The following is a 15,481-nucleotide window of genomic DNA, read 5'->3' as shown; positions in this document are numbered from 1 at the left end:
ATTAGAGCATAAGCTTTCGTGAGCTACAGCTTACTTCATCGGATGCATTTGGTGGAAAAAACAGAGGAGAGATTTATATACACACACACAGAGAACATGAAACAATGGGTTTATCATACACACTGTAAGGAGAGTGATCACTTAAGATAAGCCATCACCAACAGCAGGGGGGGGAAGGAGGAAAACCTTTCATGGTGACAAGCAGGTAGGCTAATTCCAGCAGTTAACAAGAATATCAGAGGAACAGTGGGGGGTGGGGTGGGAGGGAGAAATACCATGGGGAAATAGTTTTACTTTGTGTAATGACTCATCCATTCCCAGTCTCTATTCAAGCCTAAGTTAATTGTATCCAGTTTGCAAATTAATTCCAATTCAGCAGTCTCTCGTTGGAGTCTGTTTTTGAAGCTTTTTTGTTGAAGTATAGCCACTCTTAGGTCTGTGATCGAGTGACCAGAGAGATTGAAGTGTTCTCCAACTGGTTTTTGAATGTTATAATTCTTGACGTCTGATTTGTGTCCATTCATTCTTTTACGTAGAGACTGTCCAGTTTGGCCAATGTACATGGCAGAGGGGCATTGCTGGCACATGATGGCATATATCACATTGGTAGATGCGCAGGTGAACGAGCCTCTGATAGTGTGGCTGATGTGATTAGGCCCTATGATGGTATCCCCTGAATAGATATGTGGACAGAGTTGGCAACGGGCTTTGTTGCAAGGATAGGTTCCTGGGTTAGTGGTTCTGTTGTGTGGTTGCTGGTGAGTATTTGCTTCAGATTGGGGGGCTGTCTGTAAGCAAGGACTGGTCTGTCTCCCAAGATCTGAGAGAGCGATGGCTCGTCCTTCAGGATAGGTTGTAGATCCTTGATGATGCGTTGGAGGGGTTTTAGTTGGGGGCTGAAGGTGATGGCTAGTGGCGTTCTGTTGTTTTCTTTGTTGGGCCTGTCCTGTAGTAGGTGACTTCTGGGTACTCTTCTGGCTCTGTCAATCTGTTTCTTCACTTCAGCAGGTGGGTACTGTAGTTGTAGGAATGCATGATAGAGATCTTGTAGGTGTTTGTCTCTGTCTGAGGGGTTGGAGCAAATGCGGTTATATCGTAGCGCTTGGCTGTAGACAATGGATCGAGTGGTATGATCTGGATGAAAGCTAGAGGCATGTAGGTAGGAATAGCGGTCAGTAGGTTTCCGATATAGGGTGGTGTTTATGTGACCATCGCTTATTAGCACCGTAGTGTCCAGGAAGTGGATCTCTTGTGTGGACTGGTCCAGGCTGAGGTTGATGGTGGGAAGGAAATTGTTGAAATCATGGTGGAATTCCTCAAGAGCTTCTTTTCCATGGGTCCAGATGATGAAGATGTCATCAATGTAGCGCAAGTAGAGTAGGGGCATTAGGGAACGAGAGCTGAGGAAGCGTTGTTCTAAGTCAGCCATAAAAATGTTGGCATACTGTGGGGCCATGCGGGTACCCATCGCAGTGCCGCTGATTTGAAGGTATACATTGTCACCAAATGTGAAATAGTTATGGGTCAGGACAAAGTCACAAAGTTCAGCCACCAGGTTAGCCGTGACAGTATCGGGGATACTGTTCCTGACGGCTTGTAGTCCATCTTTGTGTGGAATGTTGGTGTAGAGGGCTTCTACATCCATAGTGGCTAGGATGGTGTTTTTAGGAAGATCACCAATGGACTGTAGTTTCCTCAGGAAATCGGTGGTGTCTCGAAGATAGCTGGGAGTGCTGGTAACGAAGGGCCTGAGGAGGGAGTCTACATAGCCAGACAATCCTGCTGTCAGGGTGCCAATGCCTGAGATGATGGGGCGTCCAGGATTTCCAGGTTTATGGATCTTGGGTAGCAGATAGAATACCCCAGGTCCTGGCTCCAGGGGTGTGTCTGTGCGGATTTGTTCTTGTGCATTTTCAGGGAGTTTCTTGAGCAAATGCTGTAGTTTCTTTTGGTAACTCTCAGTGGGATCAGAGGGTAATGGCTTGTAGAAAGTGGTGTTGGAGAGCTGCCTAGTAGCCTCTTGTTCATACTCTGACCTATTCATGATGACGACAGCACCTCCTTTGTCAGCCTTTTTGATTATGATGTCAGAGTTGTTTCTGAGGCTGTGGATGGCACTGTGTTCTGCATGGCTGAGGTTATGGGGTAAGCGATGCTGCTTTTCCACAATTTCAGCTCGTGCACGTCGGCGGAAGCAGTCTATGTAGAAATCCAGGCTGCTGTTTCGACCTTCAGGAGGAGTCCACCTAGAATCCTTCTTTTTGTAGTGTTGGCAGGAAGGTCTCTGTGGGTTAATATGTTGGTCAGAGGTGTGTTGGAAATATTCCTTGAGTCTGAGACGTCGAAAATAGGATTCTAGGTCACCACAGAATAGACTGCTTCCGCCGACGTGCACGAGCTGAAATTGTGGAAAAGCAGCATCGCTTACCCCATAACCTCAGCCATGCAGAACACAGTGCCATCCACAGCCTCAGAAACAACTCTGACATCATAATCAAAAAGGCTGACAAAGGAGGTGCTGTCGTCATCATGAATAGGTCAGAGTATGAACAAGAGGCTACTAGGCAGCTCTCCAACACCACTTTCTACAAGCCATTACCCTCTGATCCCACTGAGAGTTACCAAAAGAAACTACAGCATTTGCTCAAGAAACTCCTTGAAAATGCACAAGAACAAATCCGCACAGACACACCCCTGGAGCCAGGACCTGGGGTATTCTATCTGCTACCCAAGATCCATAAACCTGGAAATCCTGGACGCCCCATCATCTCAGGCATTGGCACCCTGACAGCAGGATTGTCTGGCTATGTAGACTCCCTCCTCAGGCCCTTCGTTACCAGCACTCCCAGCTATCTTCGAGACACCACCGATTTCCTGAGGAAACTACAGTCCATTGGTGATCTTCCTAAAAACACCATCCTAGCCACTATGGATGTAGAAGCCCTCTACACCAACATTCCACACAAAGATGGACTACAAGCCGTCAGGAACAGTATCCCCGATACTGTCACGGCTAACCTGGTGGCTGAACTTTGTGACTTTGTCCTGACCCATAACTATTTCACATTTGGTGACAATGTATACCTTCAAATCAGCGGCACTGCGATGGGTACCCGCATGGCCCCACAGTATGCCAACATTTTTATGGCTGACTTAGAACAACGCTTCCTCAGCTCTTGTTCCCTAATGCCCCTACTCTACTTGCGCTACATTGATGACATCTTCATCATCTGGACCCATGGAAAAGAAGCTCTTGAGGAATTCCACCATGATTTCAACAAATTTCCATCCCACCATCAACCTCAGCCTGGACCAGTCCACACAAGAGATCCACTTCCTGGACACTACGGTGCTAATAAGCGATGGTCACATAAACACCACCCTATATCGGAAACCTACTGACCGCTATTCCTACCTACATGCCTCTAGCTTTCATCCAGATCATACCACTCGATCCATTGTCTACAGCCAAGCGCTACGATATAACCGCATTTGCTCCAACCCCTCAGACAGAGACAAACACCTACAAGATCTCTATCATGCATTCCTACAACTACAGTACCCACCTGCTGAAGTGAAGAAACAGATTGACAGAGCCAGAAGAGTACCCAGAAGTCACCTACTACAGGACAGGCCCAACAAAGAAAACAACAGAACGCCACTAGCCATCACCTTCAGCCCCCAACTAAAACCCCTCCAACGCATCATCAAGGATCTACAACCTATCCTGAAGGACGAGCCATCGCTCTCTCAGATCTTGGGAGACAGACCAGTCCTTGCTTACAGACAGCCCCCCAATCTGAAGCAAATACTCACCAGCAACCACACAACAGAACCACTAACCCAGGAACCTATCCTTGCAACAAAGCCCGTTGCCAACTCTGTCCACATATCTATTCAGGGGATACCATCATAGGGCCTAATCACATCAGCCACACTATCAGAGGCTCGTTCACCTGCGCATCTACCAATGTGATATATGCCATCATGTGCCAGCAATGCCCCTCTGCCATGTACATTGGCCAAACTGGACAGTCTCTACGTAAAAGAATGAATGGACACAAATCAGACGTCAAGAATTATAACATTCAAAAACCAGTTGGAGAACACTTCAATCTCTCTGGTCACTCGATCACAGACCTAAGAGTGGCTATACTTCAACAAAAAAGCTTCAAAACAGACTCCAACGAGAGACTGCTGAATTGGAATTAATTTGCAAACTGGATACAATTAACTTAGGCTTGAATAGAGACTGGGAATGGATGAGTCATTACACAAAGTAAAACTATTTCCCCATGGTATTTCTCCCTCCCACCCCACCCCCCACTGTTCCTCTGATATTCTTGTTAACTGCTGGAATTAGCCTACCTGCTTGTCACCGTGAAAGGTTTTCCTCCTTCCCCCCCCTGCTGTTGGTGATGGCTTATCTTAAGTGATCACTCTCCTTACAGTGTGTATGATAAAGCCATTGTTTCATGTTCTCTGTGTGTGTGTATATAAATCTCTCCTCTGTTTTTTCCACCAAATGCATCCGATGAAGTGAGCTGTAGCTCACGAAAGCTTATGCTCTAATAAATTTGTTAGTCTCTAAGGTGCCACAAGTACTCCTTTTCTTTTTGCGAATACAGACTAACACGGCTGCTACTCTGAAACCTTTAAAAATCAGGTCTGTTTTTGGAGGACCTATATCTTTTGTCAAATTACCCTGATTTTACATCAGATATTATATGCCTATACTTGTGGTGGCTTACCAGTTTCCATGGCACTCTTCATAAACATGTGGATTTCACAGCATTTTATAAAGGTGGCTCTTAAATAGAAAGCTTGCTGCAGTCTTAACTGTGAGGCAGGTGTTCTTGCAACAAAATTTTTTGGTGCTCTCAGAGTGCAGCCACTAACATGACACTGACATTTTCTTTCCTAAAATACTTAATTAACTTTAGGAAAAAGAAATAAATATGCACATATACATGTCCAAATTATTGTAATTTATTTATGTAGGGTGTTTTTTTTTTTGCAGACTCGAGCAAAAATGATGTACAGTTGTCTCTTTTCTTTACTGGAGATAAACAGAATAGAAACACAAAGTACTTTGCATAGTTTTTTTTTTTTAAAAAAAAAGCAAAGACTTGCTAGCTCGTAAGTCTGCTACTGTGAGAAGTGATATTTGTAAATATTACTTTTCACGGCAGGCTTACTTGTCCCTGGCAAGCTGAGGGACAATTAAATCCTGGATGTGGAGGTTGGTAAGGGAGGCAGGAGGGCTAGGGGCGATAGCGGGAGGAGGCAGTGTGGGTTAGGGCGATGCGGGCGGAGTGAGTCCAGGGCTGTAGCCTGGAGTCCTGCTGCAAGACTGGGGTCTGGAGGAGGCAGCAGAGGCCAGGGACAATGGGGGGTGAACCTAGAGCTAGAAGCCCTGAGATTCGGGGATGAAGCCTGCTGCTGCATGGCTAGAGCCTGCTGCGCACCACCCAAGGGTGGAAGCCCATGGCCCAAGTGTGCTGGAACAATTTTTATAGTGGGGGTGCTGAGAGCCATTGAACCAAACTTTAAACCCTGGATATAATGGAAACCACTTCAAGCCAAGGGGTGTGGCAGCACACCTAGTTCCAGCACCTATGCACAAGCCCCATCCCCCTGAGAAAGGTGGGGAACTCACAGTGGTCACCTGCTCCAATAGTGTTTGTGGCTCCAGAAGGGGACAGGGACCAACCCCTGCTGGTGCTCCCAGGGGAGGGGCCACCGCTTTGCCTCATCTTTCCCCTGCAAATCACTACCAAGAGGATGTGGCCGCAAGAAAAGCCTGTAGCCGCATTTGAGAAACACTGCATAGGGCAGCTAAGAGCCCCCTTTAATTCCAGCTAGAGCATGGAACTGACCTATAGCTCACAGGACTCTGTGGACTTGAAGGGCCTGAACTGGAAAGGGGGGAAAAAATGGTTAAAATGTTTTTGTGCTAAGAACTTGATTCTTCAAAGTGCTAAGCATTCCGGCAAGGTGCTGCACATCCTCAGCTACTTCTGAGGTCAGTGAGAGTTGAAGGTGGATCAGTCCTTTAATAGCTCCCTCAATCTTGCTGTTGGGGGCATTACACCACATCAGAATACCTTCAGTTTATTTATTAGTATATTTTATGTGAAGGTCACCTTTAAAGTTCAGGTTTCAGAGAAGCAGCCGTGTTAGTCTGTATCCGCAAAAAGAAAAAGGAATACTTTTGGCACCTTAGAGACTAACAAATTTTATGCTCAAATAAATTTGTTAGGCTCTAAGATGCCAAAAGTACTTCTTTTCTTTAAAGTTCAGTAATTTTCTCCAGTATAGTATAGGGCAGCTGAAATTCAGAAAAAAATGGAGCCACATTTCTGGTCACCATTTATTAGTTACATCACAAACTAAACTAATACACACTGTTGCATATTAGTAAGTAAAGTTAGTGGCTTGAGATAGCCTCAGAAAATACAGTGACATCTTTAAAGTGTCTATAGATTTTTTTTTTTTAAAATATGTTTGGTTTGTCACTAGAGGGCAGAAAAATACAAGATGAAAACTGTTTGTGCAAGCCTGATTTATAAAAAAGGGAAAACAATGCATTTCCTATTTCCTTGTGAAAATATAGGTTGTGCATGTGAGAATTCATATGCAGGGACATCTTTAAGGCCAATCTGCATGGTAGTCAATTAGCTTGAGGGTTTTCAACTATTATCCCTTTTAATTCCCAATGAATTTCCTGACTCTTTCCAATTGGTCCCCATAATGACTTGTAGTGCTGATAGAAGCAGTAACAACTGTAATGTCACCATTAAAAATCTCAAAGTGTCAATCAATATTTTTCATTTCAAAAGAATAATTACTAAAATGCACTTGCTTTAGGCTTTCCCGTGGTAAGACTCAGAAGAACAACTCTGTTGGTTGGTACTCAAGATCTGGACATTGTGAAATGTGCTTTCCAGTCAAAAATTCAAAGTTAATATTTCTGACTACTGTGCTGAAGCAGAGCATGGAGAATCTAGCCCATAAAACAAACAAAAGTACTTTAAGGAAAACTAAGGGGGTAGACTTCTAGCTAACTATTTATGATAAAACAGAATCATTGACAGTCTGAGTTATTTTTTTTCCCATAAGTTGTAGGAGAGGCTGACTGTCAATGAGAGAGAAGGGCAGTACAGATTGTGTGTTAACGTGAGCGTACAAACAGATATTTTTAAAGCTTCAGGGGTTTTTTAATCAGATCATTTGATACATCAAAGAGGACATCTCATACAGGCAGCCAGTTGTTCCATTTTTCCTAATTCCTGCCAACCACTTTTATCTAGTTGGTATTTGTTTTTTATTTGCTATCTTTGTGTGATCAGCAGATTGGGGTGTAGTGGAACAACATTAGTACCAGAGGCTGTGGAGTAATGAAGAAATGATAGAATCTTTAGAGCTCAGAAACCTGACAGACAGAGTTAAGCACTATGAGTGAGCACAAGGGAGTTTGGACCAGTTGTATACGAAGGTGGTCATTCCAGAAGGGATATAGTTTTGAGAGGTAGAGAAGCTGTGGTGACAGGAAATTCAAATAGTTAGAATATTGATAGCTAGGTATGCGGTGACCATGAAAACCATTAAGTGATTTACCTCTCAGATATACAGGTGAGAGGTCATATGATACATCTAGACAAACTTCTAGGCAGAGATGGGAGGAGCCTGTGGCTCTGATAATAATGACGCAGAAAGGCAAAAGACTGGTCATGAAATGTAAATTGAGATTACTAAAAAAAGCTTTAGGTCCAGGGCCTCTGTGTGATAGCTTTCTCTGAAATTATTCCAGTTCCACACACAGGGCCAAATAGAGAGGGGAAGCTTCAGGGAGTCAAAGCATGGGGGTAAAGAGAAAGGTGTTTTTTAGGTACTGCAGAACTTTCTGGAGAAGGGAGAGTTTTTAATCAAAGACGTGAGCTCCACTTGAGCCACGCCAGAAACACATAGGCTACTGGTACAGAAAATTGGCAAGAGTTTAGAGAATTATCCAAACTATTCACTGACAGAAAGCCAAGAGTTGCTAAGGATTGTTTAAAGTCAGGCAAAGACATCTGCTAGAAATGTTAGTGATAAAACAGAATTCTGTATCCAGTACTCAATAGGATGGGAGGAGGGACAGATTGAGATCAAAGACCTACATTCCTGAAGAGTAAAAGGGTGCCAGTGCCAGAGTTAAAGGAAAAAGAAATAAAAATAAGCCCAAGCTAAAAATAAAGGGCCAGAATCTTGGCTGAGAACTGCTTGGCACAAGGGCCATTTACAGGTCCTGGATTTCTTTGGCCCATGCCACAGGACAGTTTAGAACAACCTGTGCAACTGAGAATAGCTAGAACACAGCAGTGCTCTGTCCCTGACCCGTCGTGTCCTGGATTCCCCCTAAACTGGAGCCAGGACGGAGGAAAGGTGGCATCAGAGCTATGCCTGCTTTAGGTCAGCAATGCAGGCTCTATGCTGAGTACCAGCAAAAAAAAAAAAAAAAAACTCAGTTGATCAGATTTCACCACTTTTGTGCCTTTAGCAGCACAAAGGGATCAGAATGAAAAAGAGAACCTGGCCCCAAAACTGTAGATATTGGTAAACCGGTGCAAGAAGACAGAAAGCAAAAACAGCAAACTAGAACGCCTACAGTGGAAGAGAAGCTTGGCATAAGAGGCATTTCTGAAACACGTAGCAATGAAAAAATAAATCAGTTGGGTACCTGGCTTATAAATTATACAGAACAGATCATAGAGATGTGAGAGTAGTGCTATGCTTAAAGGATTCCATGGAATCTAGTGAGAGAAAGTCTGAGGAGAGGGGGCTAGAGAGACAATCTGAATGGATTCATAAAGTTATATGAGAACAAAATATTTTAGAAGAATTTTACTATTAACCTCCTGATCAGGAAAGGGACACCAAGTACCCAGTGTCAAGGAAGATCAGAGAGGCAACTATTGTCTAATAAAATAGTAGTAATATGTAACTTCATTTACCCATGCATAAACTGGCTAAATGTCAATTTGGGACAAAGTTTAGAAAGGCAATTTCTCAATAATTTAAATGATGGCTTCTTGGAACAGCTAGTTCTACATCACACAAAGGGAGACGGTTCTTGATTTAGTTCTGAGGTAACACACAAAAGAGTTAGCTAAAGTAGTAACTATAGTGTTGGTACCAAGTAATAGTGAATACAATGAAGTTCAACATCCTTGGGAGAGGGACCAGACCCAAAATTAGCACTGGACGCTAAATTTTAGAAAGGCTGATCTTGACAAAAAGGGAAAAAAGAATAAAGGATACTAGTCAAAAAAGCCGTAAAATCAAAAGCAAAAACATGCTAAAAATCCATACACTCGACATGCTGGAGGCTATATTTGTTTGTTGGCAGTTCTAAAATATATATATAATGGGTTGGGTTGAACAAAATGTTTTGTTTGACCTGAAACTAAATATTTTCATTTTGGGCATTTTTTACAAAAGCAAAGGAAATGAAGGGCTAGATTAATAAACTGAAGGAGGAGGTTGTGGCCCCTTACAACCAGTAACCCAGTGTTTAGGACGCTTACCTGGCATGTGTAAAACACAGGTTTGAATATTTGCTTTGGAGCAGATACTTGAATCCAGGTCTTTCCCAGCACCCAAGCAAGTGTCCTATGCACCAGGCTATTGGCTATTCTGGACCAATGTCTCTCAGCATATGTCTACATTGCAACTGGGAGCGTGCTTCCCAGATACGTGCTAAAAGTAGCTCTGTGGCCATGGTGGCTCAAGCTAGTCATCTGAGTACAAACCCATCTGACCTTGGGAGGCTAGGGCCAAACTTATTTTTAGCATGTTACGTTGAGCAGATCTATCGTGTCTCTGGCCTTGTTTACACTACCAAGTTTTGTCGCCAAAAACTGCCTTTTGGAACAAAGGCAGTTGTGCTGCTTTGCCATTCCTCAGCATGGAGAGCTCACATAGCTACTCATGATGCTACTCTCGGCAGATGAGGGGGCTGTGGGAGAAATCGGAGAGAATCCCAAGATGCGCAGCGATCAGCAATTCCTTCCCACAACACTGCACTGTGGGATACATACCCATGGTGCATTGCTCACCCTGTCGATGATGGTGTCCCCAAGGACATGATCTGTTGACAGAGGGAGCAAGTGTGAACACCCTTTGGCGATTTTTGTTTTGTTGACTTCTAGGTGTGGACATAAGTTTTGTCAACAAAACTTGGTAGTGTAGATAAACCCTCTGTCTCTTCTCCTGCTGGGAAACATACTCCCAGCTGCCATGTAGATACGCCCTTGATCTTTCCTGCTGAAGCTGTTTCATTTTGTATAAATAAAATAAAATAAATAAATACTCACTGGACTAGGGACTGGAACCTGGGTGTCCCTCTTCCAGATGAGTGCCCCAAACCCTGGGCTATATAGTAATTCTCACTCTTCCTTTTTGGCCCAATGACTGTTCAAGAGAGAAAGAATGCATCACACAGTTCCAAAAGGTTTTCATTTTTCTTTTTTTGTTTCAACAGAAACAATTCACTAAAATCAACATGAATTTCCAAAACGTTTCAGTCAACCTGAATCTCATTTTTCAGTAAAAAAAAGTTTCAAAAATTTAATTCCAAACTCTTACCATAAGTGAGTGACTAAAGGTATGCAAACCCCAAAACAAAAAGAAAGCAAGATTCAAGAGAGATTACTGGAATCAAACAGGAATCCTTCAGAACAGGGAAGTTCAGTCTGTCTGAAGCCAATAGAAATTGACTAAGATAGAAAACAAGGAGTCAGAATAAATGGTCAATTTTCAACATGGAAAAAGGTTATCAGTGGGGTTAATATGCTAGTGTTGTTAAGTGTTAGTATTGTTTAATATATTTATAAGTTAGTTGGAAAAGGGGATGAGCAGGTGTCCAATTTGCAGATGACTCAGAATTATTTAGGTTGTTCAAATAGGCTAGAAAATAATACTGAAAATATTATAATGCCATTGCGTAAACAAAGGGCACACCATCATGTGGAATACAGTTCTGCTCTCATATAGCAAAAATAAGAGTCCAGAGACAGATGATAAAAAATTAGAGACACAGAAAAACTTCAGTACCAGGAAAGATAGAAAAGATCAGATCAGGTCTGTTTAGGTGTGCTCCTGGATTCCTCACTGACACCTAGCTCTCACATAGCAGTGCCTGGAATGAAAGCTGTGATGAACTCCTTCCCATCCTGGCAAACAATGACCTGGTCTCAGTTATACTGAAAGAATAAGCCACAAATGACAGATGTTATTCATGTTACTTTATTCACTTCTGGAAGACGCTCAGGTACTACAGTGATGAGGATGGTATAACACCTGTATAAAAAACAGAGACAAATAAAGGGGTAGGACACGATACATATAGACTAATGAATGGTATAAAGACAGTAAGTCATCTGTCCAAATTACAATTTATTACAATACCAGAACAAGGGGACTTTCAGTGAAATAGAAATGCAACACATTTAAAACAGATAAATGATGTACTGATTTGTAATATTTTTTATGACTTATGCGTGCCTCACTTTTTCTTAGATGTTGCATGGCTACACAGTGGGGGGAAAGGATTAAAGTTGCTCTCAGGAAAAGCTAAGAGACATAGATGTGTGTAAAAAGAACAAGTAGTACTTGTGGCACCTTAGAGTCTAATAAATGTATTTGGGCATAAACTTTCGTGGGCTAAAACCCACTTCATCAGATGCATGGAGTGGAAAATACAGTAGGAAGAGAGAGAGATACATTCACACACCCACACACACACAGAGCACATGAAAAGATGGAGGTTCCTTACCAATGCTAATGAGACAAATCAATTAAAGTGTGTGTGTGTGTGTGTGTGTGTGTGTGTGTGTGTGTGTGTGTGTGTGTGTAACACCTCCCCATCTGGGTGGAATTAACAGAGTCATTAAGGAATTGGATGAAACCGCCCTGGATCAACCAGGGGTCTAGCAAGATTATGGAAGCTCCAGTGACTCATGGATCCACACTCCCAGCAGGGAAGCCAAGCTGAGACCCCAGCTCAAGAACGAAGAGCTGGGTGGGGGATAACTTGGCTTCTGGAGGAAGCCGAGAGCTCTCTCACCTGGAAACTGACTAAGGAGATCATTCTCAGAGAGACAGAGCCTGAAAATGGAGTTCACTACAGCTTGGCTGGGGCGGGGGGGCAGCTCTGGGCTGACCAGAATGGACTATGCTTTAACCTTTATTTTTCTGTGCAACCTAAGGCCTTCCTGTGCTTTGTTCCAGTTGACTAAAACCCTACTGTTTTGAAAATGCTGTTTAAGTGTCACAGTAAATACTTGTTTACGTGCATTAATTCCTGAAGAGTATACAAGTCTCTGCCAAAAAAGTCTGTCTCAGTTGGACTCACTGAACAGAGATCACAGTGTGAAGCAAGAGCGATAATGGCCCCAGAGGTTCACTCTCAGGAAGCAGGGGGCCATGTGTTCTTCCCTGAAGGAAGAGTAAGAACATTGAAGAGGTTCCTGGAAGAAACTGTTCCAAAGCTGGGGATGGAGCACTGATCCTGTGGTTCTGTGACAAATGAAATTCTTATAAAAAGCAAACATAGCACATTATTATGGATACCGAGGGGCCACCTGATAATAGTCTTCAACTATGGTAAGGGCTGTTATAAAGAGGATGCTGATCAATTGTTCTCCATTTCCACCAGAAGCAGGACAAGAAGTAATCAGCTTAATCCACAGCAAGGGAGATTTTGATGAGGTATTAGGAAAAACTTTCTAACTATAAGGATAGTTAAGTACTGGGATAGGTTACGAAAGGAGGTGGTAGAATTCCCGTCATTGGAGGGTTTTAAGAATAGGTTGGACAAACACCTGTTCAGGTCTTCTTTGAACTGAATACCAAACCTTTACGGTGGGGTGGAGTTCTGGTACTATGGGTATCTGCTTTAACCCTCATCTTGATAGGCCCTTATGTTGGTCCTTCCTGTAACAAAATTCCATAGATCTGTTATCATATCTGCTGGGCATTAAACCAGCTCCTCCATTTAAATTTCACACATTGGGATTTCCCTTTTCAAAGGCTTGTGACATAATCTGGCCAGGAAAGCCCTAGAAATGTATTAGGAATGATGTTGTTCCGGGAAGAAGGATTGCTAGGAAGAGATGGGATCCACCTAACGAAGAGAAGGAAGAGCATCTTCGCAGGCAGATTTGCGAACTTAGTGAGGAGGACTTTAAACTAGGTTTACTGGGGGATGGCGACCTAAGCCCAGAGGTAAGTGGGGAAGTGGGATACTGGGAGGAAATACAAAGTGGAGGATACAAGATGGGAAGCTTCCCGATTCATACTGAGAAAGTAGGGCAATCGGCTAGTTATCTTAGGTGCATGTACGTGAATGCAAGAAGCTTGAGAAACAAGCAGGAAGAATTGGAAGTCCTGGCACAATCAAGGAACTATGATGTGATTAGAACAGAAACTTGGTGGGGCAGTTCTCATGACTGCAGAACTGTCATGGATGGGTATAAACTGTTCAGGAAGGACAGGCTGGAGAAGAAAGGTAGAGAAGTTGCATTGTATGTAAGAGAGCGGTATGATTGCTCAGAGCTCCAGTATGAAAGTGGAGAAAAGCCTGTTGAGAATCTTTGGGTTAAGTTTAGAGGTGAGAGCAACAAGGATGATGTCGTGGTGGCCGTGTGTTATAGACCACCGTATCAGAAGGATGAGGTAGATGAGGCTAATATGAGGGGGAAAGGAATCCAGGAGATCTGGCTGTATTTTAAAGAAGCCTTATTGATTGCACAGGAACGAACCATCCCGATGTGCAGAAAGAATAGCAAATATAGCAGACGACCAGCTTGGCTTAACAGTGAAATCTTGGGTGAGCTTAAACTCAAAAAGGAAGCTTACAAGAAGTGGAAATTTGGACAGATGAATAGGAAGGAGTATAAAAATATTGCTAGAGCATGCAGGGGGGTAATCAGAAAGGCCAAGGCACAATTGGAGTTGCAGCTAGCAAGGGATGTGAAGGGTAACGAATTGTTTCTATAGGTATGTTAGCAACAAGAAGATGGTCAGGGAAAGTGTGGGATTCTTACTGAATGGGGGAAGCAATAATGACAGATGATGTGGAAAAAGCTGAAGTACTTTGCTTTTTTTGCCTCAGGTCTTCACAGACAAGGTCAACTCCCCAAACTGCTGCACTGGGCAACACAGTATGGGGAGGAGGTGAGCAGCCCTCAGTGGTGAAAGAACAGGTTAAGGACTATGTAGTGCCCATCTTTAAAAAAAAAAAAAAAAAAAAAAAAAGGAAGGAGGAGGATCCTGGGAACTACAGGCCAGTCAGCCTAACCTCAGGCCCTGGAAAAATCATGGAGCAGGTCTTCAAGGAATCAATTCTGAAGTACTTAGAGGAGAGGAAAGTGATCAGGAACAGTCAGCATGGATTCACCAAGGGCAAGTCATGCCTGACTAATCTAATTGCCTTCTATGATGAAATAACTGGCTCTATGGATGAGGGGAAAGCAGTGGACGTGTTGTTCCTTGACTTTAGCAAAGCTTTTGACATGGTCTCCCACAGTATTCTTGCCAGCAAGTTAAAAAAGAATGGGCCGGATGAATGACTATAAGGTGGATAGAAAGCAGTCTAGATTGTCAGGCTCCACGGGTAGTGATCAATGGCTCCATGTCTAGTTGGCAGCCGGTATCTTCATTAATGATCTGGAGGATGGTGTGGATTGCACCCTCAGGAAGTTTGCAGATGACACTAAACTGGGAGGAGTGGTAGACATGCTGGAGGGTAGGGATAGGATACAGAGGGACCTAGACAAATTAGAGGATTGGGCCAAAAGAAATCTGACGAGGTTCAACAAGGACAAGTGCAGAGTCCTGCCCTTAGGACGGAAGAATCCCATGCACTGCTACAGACTAGGGACCGAATAGCTAGGCAGCAGTTCTGCAGAAAAGGACCTAGGGGTTACAGTGGACGAGAAGCTGGATATGAGTCAACAGTGTGCCGTTGTTGCCAAGAAGGCCAATGGCATTTTGGGATGTACAAGTAGGGGCATTGCCAGCAGATCGAGGGACGTGACTGTTCCCCTCTATTCGACATTGGTGAGGCCTCATCTGGAGTAGTGTGTCCAGTTTTGGGCCCCACACTACAAGAAGGATGTGGAAAAATTGGAAAACGTCCAGCGGAGGGCAACAAAAATGATTTGGGGACTGGAACACATGACTTATGAGGAGAGGCTGAGGGAACTGGGATTGTTTCGTCTGCAAAGAGAAGAATGAGGGGGGATTTGATAGCTACTTTCAACTACCTGAAAGGGGGGTTCCCATGGATCTAGACTGTTCTCAGTGGTAGCAGATGACAGAACGAGGAGTAATGGTCTCAAGTTGCAGTGTGGGAGGTTTAGATTGGATATTAAGAAAAACTTTTTCACTAGGAAGGTGGTGAAACACTGGAATGCATTATCTAGGGAGGTGGTGG

This window comes from Dermochelys coriacea, chromosome 7, assembly GCF_009764565.3.
Source record: "Dermochelys coriacea isolate rDerCor1 chromosome 7, rDerCor1.pri.v4, whole genome shotgun sequence".
NCBI lineage: Eukaryota > Metazoa > Chordata > Testudines > Dermochelyidae > Dermochelys > Dermochelys coriacea.
This window is presented reverse-complemented; position numbering follows the sequence as displayed.